The 18,505-nt window shown below is 43.9% G+C and overlaps 1 protein-coding gene across 13 annotated transcripts in view; it reads left to right on the top strand.

Annotated features, from left to right (window-relative positions):
* Nucleotides 1–18,505, top strand: part of PAK3 (p21 (RAC1) activated kinase 3) — a 289,034-nt gene that overhangs the window by 157,566 nt on the left and 112,963 nt on the right. For 4 of the 13 annotated variants that reach the window (XM_074391893.1, XM_074391894.1, XM_074391883.1 and 1 more), the window contains exons 2-3: nt 737–803; nt 922–1,031. The exons of 7 other annotated variants lie outside the window; for them this stretch is intronic. The gene's annotated coding sequence lies outside the window, so the exon portion shown is untranslated. Of the gene's footprint in view, nt 1–736; nt 804–921; nt 1,032–6,412; nt 6,561–18,505 lie in introns of all 13 variants that reach the window. 2 more of the 13 variants (XM_074391884.1, XM_074391885.1) reach the window with 2 other exon arrangements.

The raw sequence follows: 18,505 nt of genomic DNA, 5'->3' as shown, positions 1-18,505 counted from the left end.
TGGGTGTGTCAGGGCCGTTCCCGGAGGGCCGGGGCTCCTTCGCTTGGTCAAACCCTAGACTCGTTTACTGGGGCCTGGGCCACTTGAGGCAAAATCCGCCTTGAAAGCTACGTCAGCCTGTAAGTCTTCCCTTTCGCCCCCCCCCCCGCCCCCTACCCAACCCCAGTAGCTGTGACAGCAGTCCCCTAGAGAAGGGGAGGGGGTGTGGCCACGGTCTGGCCGAGTCCGCGGCAGAACCCGCACCCCCACCCGAGCAAACAGAAAAAGTGACGATTTTCTTAAACCGGTGTCTTCCCCTCTTTTATTTTTCTTTATCCCCCTCCCCTTTTTTTGGTGTGGGGGGATGGTAATGACAGGGGGACTCTTTTCTCCTGTGGGGACTGGAATGATGCAATAACGTCCCCAGAAAGCTCTGGGTCCCTGGATTGGCCCTGTCTTTGTCTGGGGAGCGGGGTCATTGGGTCCACTGCCTCTCCTTCTCCCCCGTTCCCTTTAGCTCGCTGGGGGCATTGCCCTCAGTTTGTGAACTGGCTCTGGCAAGATTACTGCCGCACTTTTGGGTGAACTGCACATTTTAGATTCTTGCTCTGGCAGGTTTTCCTTCCCTAGGTGGTGGTTAAGGGGTGGGGTGAGGTGGGGGATGGTGGGAAAGGGGGTTCAAGCAAGGAGGGAGCTAGAGGCCCCACTTGTTTTTTTTTTTTTTTTTTTTTTTTTTTTTTTTGGTCCCACCTTTCAGAATCCAGTTCCAGATTCTAGGCTTGAGGGTTCTGGGCTGTTGGTCTGTAGAAGCAAAGGAGAGAAGGGTGAGTGCCTTGGCTTTGGGAAGCATGATGGGGGCGGTTGCAGTGCTATTTTTAAAAAACGGCTTTCAGCAGGGAAGCCTTTAGCCATGTTAGTCTTGCTCCCCCCATGGTTTTGCAGACTCAAATCCAGGCCAAGTGTATGGCTGGCTGAGGTATTGGAACAGAAGGAGGTCCATTCCTGTTGCTGACAGCACCGTGGCCCTGTTCTGGGATGAGCAAGGTGTAAAGGTCAGTGCGGTTTTCACTGGGCCATTTGCAAAATTATAATGGGGCGAGATCTGTGATTTGGTACTTGAGGCCTCCAATCAGGGGCAACTTTGGGCAAAGGGGCTTGATATGGTTATGAATAACAGGCAGAGGCTTGGAGAGAGAGCCATGTGTAAACCTCTGTTTCTGGATACAAATTTCGTTATCTCCCAGCCCCATGCATGGAGCAAAATAGGAAGACAGTAGGAGGTAGGCTGGGCGAGAGCTGACACCCGAGAATCCTGAGGTTACAGAGTCCTTAGGATGTCAAGGAGCTGGCCCCGGAAGCCTCCAGACAGGCAAGTGGGCCTTGTAGGAGAGACCTGAGAGGAAAAGGAGCTTCACATGCAATAATAGGGTTATAAGCTAGGGGAAACAGGACCCTAGGGACATTCTGACTAGCTAACCATTCCCGCAGGTTGCAGATCTTCCTGGTCAGAGGTAAATGGTATATAGAGCAAACAAGTTTGGTGAGGTCTTGGGAGAGAGTATTTGGACATACCAGGTGAACGAAATGAGAGTAAAAAGAGCTGCATGGATAGGGAGGTACTGACATCAGAGACTCTATTATGAGGTCAGAGACTAAGCTACTAATTTAAGGTTAAACAAGGTGGCCAAGGCAAAAAAAAAAGAAAGTCAGACCTACACATCAGATGGAGTAGGCAAGAAGGCAGGAACAAACTTGAGAGAAATAGAAGAAAAGTCATGGTCTTACTAGGAACCCCAAAGCCCTGATTTCCCTGGTGAGAAAGGAAAGCTTTGGTAGTTGAGGCAGCTGCAGCTCAGCCAAGAATTAGAAGGATTTTCTAGATATTTAAAATCAACAGCATTCCCACCCATGTAACCCACCTTCGGAAACCAGTAGCTTTAACCAAGAGAATAAGAAGAAACTCAGTGAGCAGCAGCCTCAACAACTGGCTCTTTCCTCCTGGGTAAGGAGAGGGGAGTGGGGGGCGCTATCAATCTGCCCTAGACAGGTAGGTTGACTGCTTTTACATAGGTGGGCTATGACCTGGTTTGAGACCCCTGCTTTAAAAAAAAACAAAAAAAAAAAAAAAAAAAAAAAAAAAAAAAAAAACTCCTTCTCAGGATCCCTGGGGACCCTGGGTGCGCAGGGAACTGTGGACAGCCTGTACTCTGGAAGGTAAGTGCAGCAGTCTAGGCATCTGGGGCATAGCTTAACCCACCGCTGCTCGTCCCCCAGCCCCATCCCTCCCCACCCCTGCCTGCCGGGGGCTAGGCGGTTCCCTCTGCAGGGCCTGGGGTGGACTTATCTGCCAACTCGGCACTACGCAGCTTCTCCGGCAGGGGGCAGGAAAGGGCCTGCAGCGACTCGCAGGACCCGAGTCCTCCATTTCAGGTGTGATGCTTAAAGCTTCGGATCAACTAAAATCTCATTTAGGGTTATCGGAGAACCAAATGAACCTCCCGGTCTGGCAGTTTCCATTTCCTCCCAGATATGCGTCGCTTCCCACCGCGCTTCCTACCGCGCTCAGTGGCTTTGGAAGGCATTTGAATTTACATACGCGGTGATTATTTGAGTCACTAATGCACACAGCCTAACCGGGAGTTTAATTGGAAATGTTAATCAATGCAATAGATCTGTGTCTGATTTTCACATTCGGTCAATTATCTGCAGGTTGGGGCAATCTCTGTTAAACCCAGGGGATGCAATGAGGAGCAAACAGTGCAGCTACAGCTGGGTCTGAGTCTGGGAAACGTAATGGGGAGATGGACCTTGAAAACTGGAAAGAGATTAACAATTTATTGGTGGGAAGAGGAAATCGTTAGAAAGGTGTGGTCACAGAGAGGCCTGATTGCTGAGAGGGGAACAGGATGGCCTTGGAACCCACATGGTGGAGAAGGAGGCCAGAGTTTTTCTCTGAGGTTGGAGGGGCCTGGATTTGAAAAGTGAAGGTTTTTTTAGGGGCCAAAGGACCAGGAACTGGTGTGGAATGAACCCTGGGAGTCAGAAGTGAAGTGTTCTGGAAGGCTAGGGCCTGGTCTGGGACCCCCAAACACACTGTCCCAGACACTGACAGTCTAGGACCCCTGTTGTGTTTGGGGGTCCCAGACAATGTGTTTGCCCCTCTCTAGGCCTCAGTTTCCTTGTCTTTCAAATGATGGAGTTGGCACTAGGTGTTCTCTAAGGTGGTCCTGACATTTGGGAAGCCGGTCCATTTATTCTTGTTAGTGAAGACAGGTCCACTGAAGTACCTATCAGAAAAATGACCCCACATTATTTTATGCTCTCCAGTTTTGGAGAAAAAAATACAAAACAAGCACCCCATAACCACATATATTTCATCTCTTTCAGCAGTGTGGCTTTACTTTTACTTCTAGTGAATGGGGAACAGGAGGGGAAAGAGAAGTCCAAGTTAATAATCTGCTAGGGACCCTATAACCAAGCCCCTGCAAAGTTGTGTGTGTGTGTGTGTGTGTGTGTGTGTGTTATATTCACTAGCGGGCCTTACGCCCTAACCCAATCTCAAAACAAAGTTTTGGGATGAAGGTGAAGGAAGGGCCTGGCTTAGGGCATACATCCTTTTCCTTCCTGTCCTTCCCCATCTCCCTTTGAGCCCCAGGGACTTTGTGGAATTCAGTACCCTAAAAGAAACACTATCCTTAACACAACAGTGCCCTCTAGTGACCTTACTGGGGACAACTTTAACAGAGCTCCCCGGGCATCCCGGGACCCAGCCTGGTCACCAGTGCCCTTGTGCAGCTGTAACTCCCTGTGGAGAAGGCTCTTACTCTTTCCAACTAGCCTGACAGAGAAACTCAGGTAGCCACTGTTTCCTGCAAGTGCTTCTCTTGCAATTTATGGATGGTGCTTGGGATTTACAGAGGGAGTCAGCGCCCCCAAACTTTCTCCTCAGTGCTGTTTCCTTTGGGCCTGAAAAAGGCTCCAAACTTCCTTTCCTAGACATCTTCAGTGCTGAGCAAGACACTTGGCATGGGAAGCCTCTATGGTAGAGTGAGTAGTTGTCCATTCTTCCACCTACTCCCACCACCAAGGTGGCAGCCCTAGTCCCCAGACAGGGATTCTGCCAAGAAGTTGGAATGCAGCAAGGTGGCTGGGGGTGGAGTTGAGTTGGTGTTGGGTGTTGGGTACAAGAGGCTGAACCATAGTTGCACAACAAGGCGGTACAGACATACAACAGGATACATGCACACAAATGCCCACAACACTATACAGACACACAACATGGCATAGAGATATGACACAATACGAATGAGACACATCGCACATACACAAAGCATGGAGGAGATGCAATTCACATGCAACAGAGTACAGCCTCATAGCACTCACACAGTAGCTTATGGACATGATCACATATACAACATGATATTAACAGGGCACTGTACACATAAACAATATGATGCAGACTCAATACATACATATTATAGTAGATATGACAGCACACATACCCAGACATGCAGCACGGTACAGGGAACTGCACAGGTACACATGACTCAGCATGCACATGTGCTCACATAGGACATCTCCCCTGGCCCCACTCCCAAAACAACACACTCCGAGGCAGGTGAGAGGAGTGTTGATCCCAGGTGGAATACCGTGTCCTGTCAGTTGATTCTGCAACTAACTCTAGCCGGGCAAATGGTGGAATCGAGGCAGGCCGTTATGGAGTTAAAAAGTGGTGCTACAATTGGGGCTAGGTGGAGGTGGAGGTAGGCTTCAGGAAAGCTCTTGATCTTGCTCAAAAACATGGAGGTTGTTGGTAGAACAGGTTGGGGGTGTCTCCTCCTCCTCTAACATCTTCTAGTACTCTTTCCTACCCCAATGGGTGGATGCTGCCTCTGCTGTCTGCCTTCATCCCCAGGGATGGGCAGGGGGGCTTCTTGAGGCCATTCTTCCCATGCCCTCCTTGAGCCCCACCCCTCTGTGGAGTTTTGGCAGCTCGCACTCCTCTCCTCCTCACCCCACCCTCTTGCAGGGTGAGATCTTGCAGCGTGAGCTCACGCAGGGAGGGAGGGGGCGAGTACACCATTCAGTGGCGCAGTGGGTGGGATTTGGAAAGGCTGCTTGGAGTGTGCATGTGGGCAGCACACATGGAATGCCAGGGATGCTAGGGGACAGACATGCTTTGGAGTCTTGCCCAAGAGCAAGAGGCAGACCCAGAGTATGGCTTGGACTTTTTATTCCAGAAGGGGGAATTGCAGATTATGGGGCTTTTCTTGGCTCTTTAAGGCATCAATTTTGCAAACTCCTTTTTTAGATATCAATCTAGCCATCTCTTTGGATTACAACCCTGTTCATTCTGGTCTCTAATAAATAGATGCTAGCCTGAATCATGCCTTCTTGAGAATTAGCATGTAGTTGCTGCTTTTCTTTGAGGACAAACACCATTGGGAGAAGGGGGAAGGAAGAGAATGATGGATTTCAGAATTTGGGGTCCTACAAAGAGAAGATCAGCTTTTCCCTTGAGAGGCTCAAATGATTGCCCGAAAAGGCAGAAAGGGCGGGGGGCCAAAGAGACTGTCTCCTTCATGGTTAGACATGGAAATCTCTGTTGGAAAAATAGAATAAATTATCACCAAACAACAACAGTAAACAGTATATATTCATCCTAAGAAACCTGGGGAAGGTTGTCAAGACTTACCTGGTAGAGAGGAGAAGGTAGAGGGGAGCACTAATTAGGATCAGAGGCTGTGGCCTTCAGCACCTGTGAGATGGTAGCAAATTAGGAGACCTCAGAGTGTTGTTGCTGGGAGACAGACATTTTTTCCCCTTCTCCAGTGAAAGGTTAGTGAAAAGGGGAATGGAAATGGAGATGGAGACTTAGAGTTGAGGGTTGAAATGAACTGAACTGAATGCAGTGCCACATCAGGAAACTCACACATTCACACAGCCAACCTGCACCGGCCAGTGTCTCTGAGTTTCCTTTTGTCCACTGGACTCTATCACCTCCTGTGATTATACACATTGCTCCATAATTATGCAAACTATGTAAATATTTCAAATCTGTCTTATTTGATTTAGTTTTCCCAACACTTACCCAAGGCAACTAAGGCAGGTCTTTTCACTTGATAGCAAGCAGGCCCAGAATGATGAGGTGACTAACAGCAGTTCTCAACTTGCAACTCCCATCTCCTGACTCCCACTTCTATGCCCTTTCTGGAATCCTATGTAACAATGCTTTAGTACACTTCTTAGCTCTCTGATTTTCTAGCTTTCTTAAGGGATTTTTGAAATTCCCTTAAGAGAGAGAGAGAGAGAGAGTGTGTGTGTGTGTATTTGTATTTGTGTGTGTACGATGATGTTTGGTGGGGGTTGGATGAGGGAGCAGTAGCAGGTGGGGAAAGAGGTTCCCTGTCCCCGAAAATGCTTTTCTCGGCAGGTTTCCCCCAAGAAAGAGCAGCTGAGTCCTTGCATCTTGTGGCAGCTGGTGTGTCCAGCACTGAGTCCGTAGGAGCTGAAGTCAGCCTGGGCCCTTCTCATGGGCAGTGCCCATCTGTGCTGAAGTCCTGCAGCAGTGGCATTGTGAGGTGAGTAATGGAGTCCATTGCAGGGAGTTAGGGATCTCCAAATACAGGCAAATGCTGCCTTTCCACCAGATCTCCCAATATCAAAGACTCTGCCTGGACCTCATGAGCTAGGCCTCAGGGCATGACCCCTACATTCTGGGGAATTTTGCCTAGTACAGCTGCCTTTAGTCTCTTGCCTCCCACCCCATCTGTAATATGGGAATGACAGCCTTGACCTACATTGTGGGGTGAGGAGGAGAAAAAACGTAACAATCATTGGCAAGTCCTTTGCAGATGTCAGGCAGAATCGAAGAGCTTCAGTGTAACACTGACATGCTTCCCATCAAGCTGTCATTTTCTTTTCCCTTCTTTCCTGGTGCCTGAGTGGCTTTTTAGCCACATGCTGCAAATTTGCCAATTAGTTCCTGTGATTTCTACTGCCCCATAACCTTAATTTTACCTTCCTATTTGAAGCGTACCCCCACCCCTTCCATCCATGCTTCTAGGCCTGTCAGGCTTGGCTTAAACCTTCCCGAACCTTCTCTCTGCTTTCCCACAAAACCAGGATGTGCTGCCTCCAGCAGGTCTCCAACGACACTTGAGTCTGTAGCATGCAGTGTGGCATTTGCTGCCTTCTGCCTTAGGTAATTCTTGCATGGTTTCTGCAGTATTCGTCTTACCAGGAAAACTAGACTGTAAGCTCTTCAAGGGCAGGGACTGGATCTTACAGATCTTTAGTCTCCCTTAAAAGGGCTCAGCAGTTCCCCAGCAGCTTTGCAAGTTAGGCCTCTCTCTCTTCCTCTGCACTTCTTTCAGGTTTCATGGCCTGCCTCTCCGATCGCTTCTCTGTCTCTTTGCCTTTCAGGCAAACATCATAACTTCTTCTGTCAGCGTCTCCATCTGGTGTTCTGTTGCTATTCCCTGCAGTCCAGCTACCTGCTTGTAGCTTGCTGTCCCTACGTCTGGTCTTCTGTCCGTCTGTCAGCCGCTTAGGCATCTCTCCTACTACCCAAGTCAAAAAACAACTAACCAAATGTTTTTATAAACCAACCAGAAAAACAAACTAAACAAAAATCAAGCAAGGAATAAGCTATGTAGTTCCCTTTCAAACTGAGCATACATTGGACCTACAGACAAGGTAAAACTCCAGCTCAGTGGCAGGTGTTTCTGTGATGCCTTCTTATGAAAGGGAAGCTCCAGAGTTTCAGCCATGGAAATGAAGGTATGAAATTACAGCCTTGTTGATACCGATACATTCAACTTTCTAGCGATGTTCTGGTAGGGGATCCTCTATAGACCTTGATGGACAGAAGGTGACTAGGACTGACTAAAATGAGAAGCTCCTGGATCACTCTTTGGTGTTCTGTGACAGATGCAATAATAACTTGTATTTATTTTCTAATGTTGCCAGCTCTGTGCTAGGCACATACCAATTTGCTCCTATGGTAATCTTGCAAGGTAGGTATTTTTTTTTTTCTAATAGCGATTGCTGTTTCTGACTATACAAGTGATACTAGCTCAAGTTAGATATTATCATCATCATTGTTTTACCAAGGAGGAGATAGAGGCTGAGAGAAGCTAAAGAACTTGCCTGTAACTGGAGACATGCTGTGGCTTTGGGAAGAAAGAGACTTTCTGGAGAGAGTTTCCCAGCATCCCATGCAAACTTGTTTTGGTTTCTTTAGTTCACGTGCACACACATACATACTCTCATAAGCACATCCATGCTCTTGTACATTCACACTGTCACATTATCTCCTGGGCTCACTCACTTTTCATACTGGAGTCATTCAAAGTGATGATTACTCTTACCCCCTCACTCTCACACACAATCATATTTACATACACGCTACATTCAGGTACATTCACACTGCCACAAACCAAAATTTGCATATTCACATTTTCATATTGATGTACACAATGCACTTACCATGTACCCGACCTTCATGTTTATAGCCACTCACACCTTTATGCTATTAATATTACAGGTTCACACACAGTCATACACTTTCACACTTATATCCACACAGAGGATACAATTACCCTTGCCTGCTCATTGACTTCCCCTGCACACACTCCATTTCTTACACTCACAGCCATGCATATACTCAATTTCATATACTCCAGTATACTTGCACTGATGTCATCACTGTTTCATTCTCAGAGTCACAAACCAATCACAGGGACACAAATGTACATACGTGCTCATATATCCATGTTCATATTTGCTCGTACCATAAGCACCATCTTACCCACTTGCCCTTTTACACTTAGAATTATACACTCTTGCATTCGTATACACAGAGCTAAAACAATCTCCCTACCCTGACACATTTACACGTAATCATGTTCATACATAGAAACACATATTTTGACACACACATTCACACTCACACACTTTCTTCACACGGAGACATCATTACATTCTATACCAAACTTGCAGGCACACACTCTAAAATATAATCACACACACACACACATTTTTATAAACTCAGCTATTTTAATTGACAACCATCACTACCCTCTCAAACTCAAACACAATCACTTACACACACAAGTATATTCACATTGAGTGACACATACGTATGCTCATTCATACTCAGTACTCACACAAATTCACATAAACATGTACTTATACTCTCACATATTCACTCGCTCCCATTCACAACTGCACACTTAAAATTATACACGCCCTTATTCCCATGGACACACAATCATACTCCTCCACATTTGTGTACATGAACATGTATACCCTCTGACACACCATCTCCCACTCATACATCACACATTTTCACACTGGCACAGTCAGACTTGCCACATACTCACATTCTTATACATTCCCACTCTTCTGTTCTCATACTGACATGCCCTCTCTCACATTGCTACATACATTCACACCAGTGCACATATAATGACATGCAAAGTCACTGACATGCGTTCACACTAGAACATACCACACTGACATACACAATTCACATTGCAATAGTCAGTTGACTGTGCCTCACACAGGCAATTATTTATACCACATATGGCAACATAGACTCATACTCACACCATGCCACATTCTCACGTTAATACACTTACATGAACACACCTGTTCAGGAAGTCACCCTCCTGCAATCCACCATATACTCTTACTCAGACTCTCACATGGACATGTTGACACTGAGCTACGACTGAGATAATCACATTGACCCACATCTATTCACGCTGGTTCACATATAGTGATAGTAACCCACACTCTCACTCATCCATACTTTCCCAGACTCTTTTTAAAATTAATTTTTTTTTATTGTACTTTAAGTTCTGGGGTATATGTGCAGATCTTGTAGGATTGTTACATAGGTATATGCATGTCATGGTGGTCTGCTGCCTCCAGCCCCCCGTCACCTACATCTGGCATTTCTGCTAATCTTATCCCTTCCCAATTTCCCCACCCACTGCTATCCCTCCCCTAGCCCCCCACCGCCAAACTGACCCCAGTGTGTGATGCCCCCCTACCTGTGTCCACATGCTCTCATTGTTCAACACCCGCCTATGAGTGAGAACATGTGGTGTTTGATTTTCTGTTCTTGTGTCAGTTTGCTGAGAATGATGGTTTCCAGGTTCATCCATGTACCCACAAAGGACATGAACTCATCCTTTTTGATGGCTGCATAGTATTCCGTGGTGTATATGTGCCGCATTTTCTTTATCCAGTCTATCCTTGATGGCCGTTTGGGTTGGTTCCAGGTCTTTGCTATTGTAAACAGTGCCATGATGAATATACGTGTGCATGTGTCTTTATAATACAATGATTTATAATCCTTTGGGTATATACCCAGTAATGGGATTGCTGGGTCAAATGGAATTTCTGTTTCTAGATCCTTGAGGAATTGCCACACTGCCTTCCACAATGGTTGAACGGTGTAGAAGTGTTTCTATTTCTCCACATGCTCTCCAGCATCTCTTGTCTCCAGATTTTTTAATGATTGCCATTCTAACTGGCATGAGGTGGTATCTCAATGTGGTTTTGATTTGCATTTCTCTAGTGACCAGTAATGATGAGCATTTTTTCATATGTTTGTTGGCCGCATAAATGTCTTCTTTTGAAAAGTGCCTGTTCGTATCCTTTGCCCACTTTTTGATGGGGTTGCTTTCCCAAAGTCTTAAACATCCCCCCTCATGCCAATAGCCCTGCATTTATATACTTTCTCACTGACACACACACACACACACACACACACACACACACACACATACACACACTGGGATACATCTAATTGCAAGCAACAGTTTATATTCACTAGTTGTCACTCTCTTCTTTCTTTCTTTGCCACTAGTGCTCTCCTCACCCCTGCTGAAAGGTTATATTGGCAACCAGTTGCCAAAGGAAAAATGTTAGTCTCATCGAGGAAGTCAACAAGAAACAGATCTGTTAAGAGCAGAAAGGAGTAGAATTTCTGTCTAGGATTAAAAAGAAAAGGTTCAAACCCACAGATCAAGTTTTTTGTTTGTTTGTTTGTTTGTTTGTTTGGTTTGTTTGTTTTTTATCCTTTCCACGTACTTTTTTTCTTTTTACAGAGGTCATCTGTAATGCAGCGTTAGCCAGTCCTGTGCAACACAGGTTGGAGTTTAGATACTGTGTTTATGCTACCTCATTTCTCTTCTGTGGTGAAAGGAAGGTGAAGGATGTGTTTCTTTATGTGCGCTTAATGGTTTCATACACAAAAGTGCATGTCTCTGGTTTTATATTTATGATCTGGAATTGGCTGCTGTTACACACATGGAAAGGTCAGGCCTGCTTCCACCTGTAATCTAGCCAGGTATGCCTAATACCCTGTTAACCCTGGAACATGGCACTCAAGGAAAGGAAAGGGTAATGAACTAGCTGGATGATAAGGTAAATTTGTACTGTAAGTGTTCATGTGCGATAGTAGACCCCACTGAAATTTTAACAGCTGTTACTAACAAGTTGCCAGAGGAGATTTTTCAGTAGGCGTGGATAAAGACAAGCTGAAGGAAGTTTCTTGCACTTCAGAAAGACTGTAGGTTTCCCTGTAAGTGGATATAAAGAAGCAAAAACCCAGGAGTGAACCAATGGATCAGGAGCCTAGTGCAAGAGTGGTGTGCCACCAGATTTGAAAACACATGATCGCCTTGTAGGAGTGTCCCTAGTACATGGCTTCTCCTGCTGGAGTCTCCCTGGAGCAGAAAAAATGAGTACTAAGCTGCCATTTGGTACAGGTTGTAGCATGCCTTAGGGAAGGGCCTATTCTCTGGAAAATATCCCAACTCTGGCCATTAGATTGAGAACGTCTTTGATAGCAAAAACTATATCATCTTGCTTGTTTTGGATTTTTGATGCCTAGCACAATGCTAGGTCCTGAAAAGCTACTTTTGAGACTCAATTAAGAGCAACATCTTATCACTACAGGCCCAGTGTGTCTCTTCTTCTCTTCCTCAATCCCAGAATTGCAGTGACCTTACCAGCCCAGATTGAGGATTGTTTGTGGGCCCCACACAGTGTTAGGCCCAGAGATTCAAATGGGTGAAAGACACATCTATATCCTCCTGATACTTTCATTTGTGTGGGAAAGATCAAGTTGCCATGAAACCAGTAGTATGAGGCAACAGTCTGGAAGCTTGGGGGTGGAGGGATCTTTATCATGAAATCCAGTGAGACGTCTGTAGGCTCCAAAGACCTTGATGGTTCACAAGTAGCTGGGGACAGCAGTCAGAATTTAGAGAAGTCACTTCCCAAAGTAAACTTCCTTATAGATAGCTTGCTCAGCACAGGGCTATGCCATATTCCCAGAAGATTGTAAAACAGAGTACTCTGTTACTGGGCCTAAAGTAGAGTAATAAGAGTGATCTGCAGACGTTAGTGGGAATATTGCACTTAATTAAGATCTAACCACCACCTCCTCCAGGAGACAGCTTAAGATTGGGGTTCCCAACCCCTGGGCTACAGACCAGTACTGGTCTGCAGTCTGTTAGAAACTGGGCAGCAGGAGGTGAGTGGTAGGTTAGCAAGCATTACTTCCTGAGCTCTACCTCCTGTCAGATCAGCAGCAGCATTAGATGCTCATAGGAGCATTAACCCTATTGTGAATTGCACATGCAAGGGAACTAAGTTGTGCACTCCTTATGAGAATCTAAGCCTGATGAGCTGAGGTGAAACAGTTTCATTCCCAAACCACCCCATTGTCTCATGTCCATGGAAAAATTGTCTTCCACAAAACCAGTACCTGGTGCCAAAAAAGGTTGAGGACTGCTGGCTTAAGGGAAACAGCTGGGCAATTTTACATTTGGAAAATTTTGGCCATTACATCAAAATTCACCAGAGACAATTTATATAATTTGCTGTACTGGCTGAATATTAGAAAGTAAAAAAATGTACCTGGCAAAATGTGATTGAATTCAGTGAGAAGCACTGAGAAAGTTTACGCCTTTGCATTTATATGATATTTTATACTTTTCAAAATGTTTAATAACCCATTCTTCCATTTCGATAGAGGTATAAGGAGGACCAGCTCTGGTATCAGACAGACCAGCATTTGAATCCCAGTTTGGACACTTTCTAGCTGTGTTTGAGAAATTATCCCCATTGTTTCTCAGGCCTTTTGGCTAAGATCAAGTAAAGAGAAAACGATGAGTGAAAAATAGGATTAGTCCATGGTTTCCTCAATTTCTGTGTCTCTTTAGGACATGCTTTTCTTGGAGTACTGTTTCCTCTTTATTTAGCTATCCCCTCTAGTCCTGCTTCCCCTCTTGAAATCAGTAAACCCCTCGGTGATGCCTCCTTTATTTGCCGGTACACAAACTTGTGGGGGTGGGGAGTAGAAGACATTACTGATGCAGGTGGAACCAGCAATTTGTTCTCTTATCATAGGCATTCTTCTGCCCTTGATTCTGATTGTTGAAATGTTGCTTTGTGGGTGGAAGGTCTGCTTATTTTCAGGCTTTGGTCCCAAACACCACAGTGGAAGCACAGTTTACTTACTCAAAAGCCCTAAGAACATTCATGTTCATGCAAAAGCTGTGAATAACTGTGGAATTGAATATGAAACTTTGTGTGACTTATGACTTAAGAAACAGAAATAAGAGCATGGCCATTGATGTCACATAGACATGGGATGCTATAATCTTACTATTACATTTACTAGTTCTGTGACCTTGGTCAAGTGACTTAATGAGTGTGCGTCTTCGTGTGTAGAATGGAGATACTGTAATAATAACATCTCATGGGGTTATGCAAGTTATGTGAACTTGTACATAAGTAACTTTTAGCAGAGTACCTGGGCCATAAGATTTCAGCAAATGATAGAGGTTTTCTTTATGGCTTGTGAAATCTGTGGAATAAACTGTAAACATCTATTTGTAGAATGTCTTAAATTACTTCAAAGCAGTTCCCAAATGTGGATTCTGGGATCCTCACAATCTACTGGTGAGGTGATCATCTTTTCTGGGTGAAGAAATAGCTTCAGAGGGGCAAAGAGATACACCCAATGTCATGCAGCTCATGGGTGACATTGCTAGGCTGAGAATGCACCAGTCTAGATTGAATATTTGCACCTTCACTTGAAAAAGCTTTTGGGGGCTTAAGTTAGCAAATAAGAGCAATTTGAACTGAGCATAATCCTTCTTGTGACAAAAATATCTAAATGCGAGCTGCGGTTTATCTACCATAGGTGTTTCTCTTTGTATCTTGTGCAATGCCCAGAATGTTTCAAGAGTGAAACAAATGTAACATCATAGCATTACCTTTCCAAACATAGCTGTGTCACTACTGAGCACCATAGTAGTACCATTCACCACCAAGAGGAAAATCTTGAGGTATAAATACTGAGTGGTTCTGCTCTTGCTGCTCCAGTAACACCAAATGTTCAAAGTCTGGAAATTCTTAAAACATACGGAAAAACTTTAACAGACCTGTGGTACCACTTGGCCATTTTTCTGTCATGAGAATTACAAGACATCAAGTTTAGTAAACTTTAGGGAGAGGATGGGAGGACAGAAAGACAGAAGCACTTTTGGCCTCTCTGTAACATTTTCGTCAGAGCCAAACATTCATCTTGAAGCCCTCCTCTCTTGGTTTCTGTGACAACATATCAGTTCTCCCACCTCTTTGACCATCTTTCTCAGAGCTCATTAGTCGGTCTTCGTATTCCAGCCCCTAGACGTTCATGTTCCACAGAGATCTGGTCTGATCCTCTTTCTCGTTCTGTAGTCTTCCTGAGCAATTGTGTATATTCCCATGCTGGTAATATCTTCATCCCACATGTCCGACTCTCCATTGAACAGTTTCATAATACTAAATGAATGTGTTAGAACCACTGCTACAATTGTATTTTTCGTAATAGTACTCTCTCTATTGTAAGGAATAGAGAGAGAGAGACAGTTTTTCCACCACATGTGAATTGATGTTTTCAGTTTTTTTAATTACTTGCTATGTAGTTTATACTTCTCAAAGGTAGATGCTTAGATATTGCCTCCCACTAGATAGTGCTAGTTAAATTCTCACTGATATTTCTATTGTGTCATTGGTTTTATCCTCTCATCTTTGCATATTGTAGTATTATTATGTTTGCTGTTAGTCTGGATAAAAATTCAGATGAATTTTATAGAAAACTTATTGTTGGAATTCACTCAGGGTGGCTGGCAAAATATTAGGTTTGCAAACCTTTTGGAAGGCTGAAAGAAAAGTTTTATTGGAACTGGCTGAAGGCAGCCAGTTCATTACGTTAGCATAGGGTAAAATATAGGGAAAATGAAAGCTTCCCCAGTTAAGTCTGTTTACCCCACATTCCTCTGTCTTTACTCTAATTTGTTTGTTCATGTAAACTTTGCGCTGGATGGCCCTCTGTGGGAAGTCAAAGGGGAATTACCCATTAATGGTGTTTACTCTGGGCCCCTGGAACCTAAAGCTTTTATCATTCGTAAGACCCCTATTTTAACCATGTTAATTATCCACAAGCATGTTGACCTAGAACCTCTGTTGTTAAATCTACCCTGAATAAATGTGAGCAGTTACAGGGAGTGAGGGTCGGTTAGCTGCAGTCATCTTCTGAAAGCAGCCAACAACCATCCCTAGTCCACTCAGACTAGTGCGTGCGAGTGTATTCATTCATCTGTCATTGAGTCAGGGTCTGCAGGACAGACCTCTGCAGGTGGTGAGCAACATCTCAGGTGGTGACTCCTACATGATTGAGGTCTCAGGTGGTGACTCCAACGTGATACTTGTCACAATAAGTGCTGTTGTATTGGCCAAAAATATTAGAATAATTTGTTCTTATTCTCTTTAGAGTGCAATTATTACAAGTGGTCTAATGATTGCTAATACAAGGGTCTTCCAATATATTCATATTTGTTATCGGCACGCTAACTTCAGTAGTTGTTTTTCATCCCCATTCTAAGGTATTTGGTTATTTTCATGTCACAAATATGGAAACTGAGGCATAGTTCTATTTGGAATCCCAAAGTAAACTAAAAAGCCTACAAAAACCACTAGGCCTCCCATACTCCTCTGGGCCTCTTGGCGTAGAAATATATTTGTACCGATTTCCATTTGGGGTGCTGAGAACAGTTAATCATATCAAGCCTAGCACCTCTACCATTTTTAGCCAATGTCCACTGTAGAGACCTCTCTTGACATCTCTCTTCTCATGTCTTCCAGTTCCCATGCTGCTTGTGCTTCCTCTCTTCTGACCAATCACCTTAGTGTTGTCAGTTTTCAAAATGATTTCCATGTTGCTACCTGTAACATCTGACTCCACAGGAAAAACATTTCCTAAGTCTTCAACCGTAGATATCTGCTACATTGTCACCTGAGTAATAGTTCTGAAATTCAAAGTTAATCATGCTGTCTCACTACTTGAAACCTCTTCATATACACAAGAGGAGTCCAACCCTTGTAGAAAGGCATATTAAACCCTTCTTATGTTGTCTCTGTGGATCTTATTTTTTCCATTTCTCTTTTTTGTCCCTGATCTCCTTAATACACCTTGTTGCTTGACCTGAAAAATGGTGTGGTTAATTGTTCTTCCTAATTCAACTCAAGTGTACTTCCCCTGTGAAGCCTCCTCCTTCATGCTGTTGGGAGTCTCTCTCTGCCCTCCCATGGCAACCTTTTCTCATCTTTGCACTGAGATATCATGGCTGACGTCTATTACATTTTAAGTCTCTTCAAGGGCAGGAGCAACTTTGTTCATCATTCACCCTAGAACCTGGTGAACTCCTACTTTCTTTTCATACCCTGCTCAAGTGCCATATCCTCTGACCCCTCCAGGCATCATTAGCTACCCTTCTTCCATGGTCCTTTCAAAGTATACAATGCCTACGTTTGCACATAATAAATACTATGTAAATGGTGAATAAACTTATGAAGGTTTAATGATTTTCTCAGGACCACAGAAAAATCCAGAAGTAGAGCTAGGATTGGTCATTCTTCCTGTCAGAAACAATTACTTTGGGTTTATAAAAAACCTACTAAAGAAAAATCAACCCCTCAAATTAAGTCCACCTAACAAGATGCAACGTAGTTCTTAAATGTAACATGGAAGGTAGGTTTCTTTTTCTGAGTGTTTTGTGCCTAATAAATTTCCCCAAGGAGATCTCTTCTGTTTATATATGGATACAGTTCTAAAAATTCTTTTAAGCCTTACACATATTATTTTCTTCCAGAGTTTTGAGATGTATTCTTTTACTTATATAGTACCAATATCATTCAGCCCAGCAGAAACAGGGGCCCAAGGCTAAGAAAACTAATCTAGCATGCTTGAAGTATTCATTGGTTGAAATATAATGTTGAATAATAATACTTTACACCAACCTACTGCTTCCTACCTTTCAAATCCTATTGAATTCCTGCTCATCCTTCCATACCCTGCTCAAGTGCTATATCCTCTGACCCATCTGGGAATATTAGCTATCCTGCCTGCTCTGTCCCTTCCAAGCATCTTGTGCCCACCTAGATTGTATCACACTCTATTCTTATTGTATATATGCATGTCTGCATTCCTCACTAGACTAGAAGCTCTTTGAAGATAGAGATTTGTCTTTATTCATCTCTCTTTGTAAGCTCCCTATACCTGACATAATACCTGGTACATATGAATGTTGGTGATCGGGGGATGTAAGGCCAGGCAGTTATGTTCTCTGGAACAATATCGACCACATTCCTTGTACGTGGTAGTATGATTTCTAATACAGAAATAAGGTGAAGAGAGTCTTGCCCTCTTCTGAAGTGCTATAGCTCCTCTTTTTTAAATTTTACTTCTCATTTTGCAATGTACTTATCCTTACTTGTTTTGTAGTTCTATTTTTGTCTGTATATGACATACATTTTACATATAATGTGTGGCCAGGAATGAAACTCACTACTGGAGCCTATAACCTCATTCAGAGCTAGACACTTATTTATCTGCTTACGCCCATTACTTAGTATGATGACTAGCACATAGGCACTGGTAAATATTTGTGGTTTGAGTAAGTGAATTCTTGCACAGATGGGTTATTTGAGGGGCCTCAGTAATATGTTCTTGGAGTTACTATCTGACACCTCAGATTGATACCTCTCTGCTTGGGGCTCAGGATTTTTTGAAATGAAAGTCAACCAGAAATCAACAAGGAGAAGGCATTAGTTGGTATATTTTCCTGTAAAAAGGAATGTTGGGCTGACGTAAGATCTTTTCGTTTCCTCTCATTATGAAGCTGTGTGACCTATAGACCTTTATTATTAAGCTGTGCAGAAGAGTATAGAGCATGCCTAGGTGATCTACTGAAGAACACGAAACCAGCTGGTGATTGACTGGCATAATTGGGAGTGCTATGACATAGGGAATTTATCAGACTCAATCTTGAAGAATAAAGAATGCTCTAAGATGGGCGTCATTTGATACAGCGGCATATACATTTATTATGAACACCTGAGTTTCCTCCCCTTTCTCTCTGCCCAGTGCTTTTGTCAGAATGTACTCTAGGCT

The sequence above is a fragment of the Saimiri boliviensis genome, chromosome X (genome assembly GCF_048565385.1).
Source record: "Saimiri boliviensis isolate mSaiBol1 chromosome X, mSaiBol1.pri, whole genome shotgun sequence".
Taxonomy (NCBI): domain Eukaryota; kingdom Metazoa; phylum Chordata; class Mammalia; order Primates; family Cebidae; genus Saimiri; species Saimiri boliviensis.
Note: the sequence above shows the minus strand (reverse complement) of the source record. Positions and strands in the feature narration are given on the sequence as shown.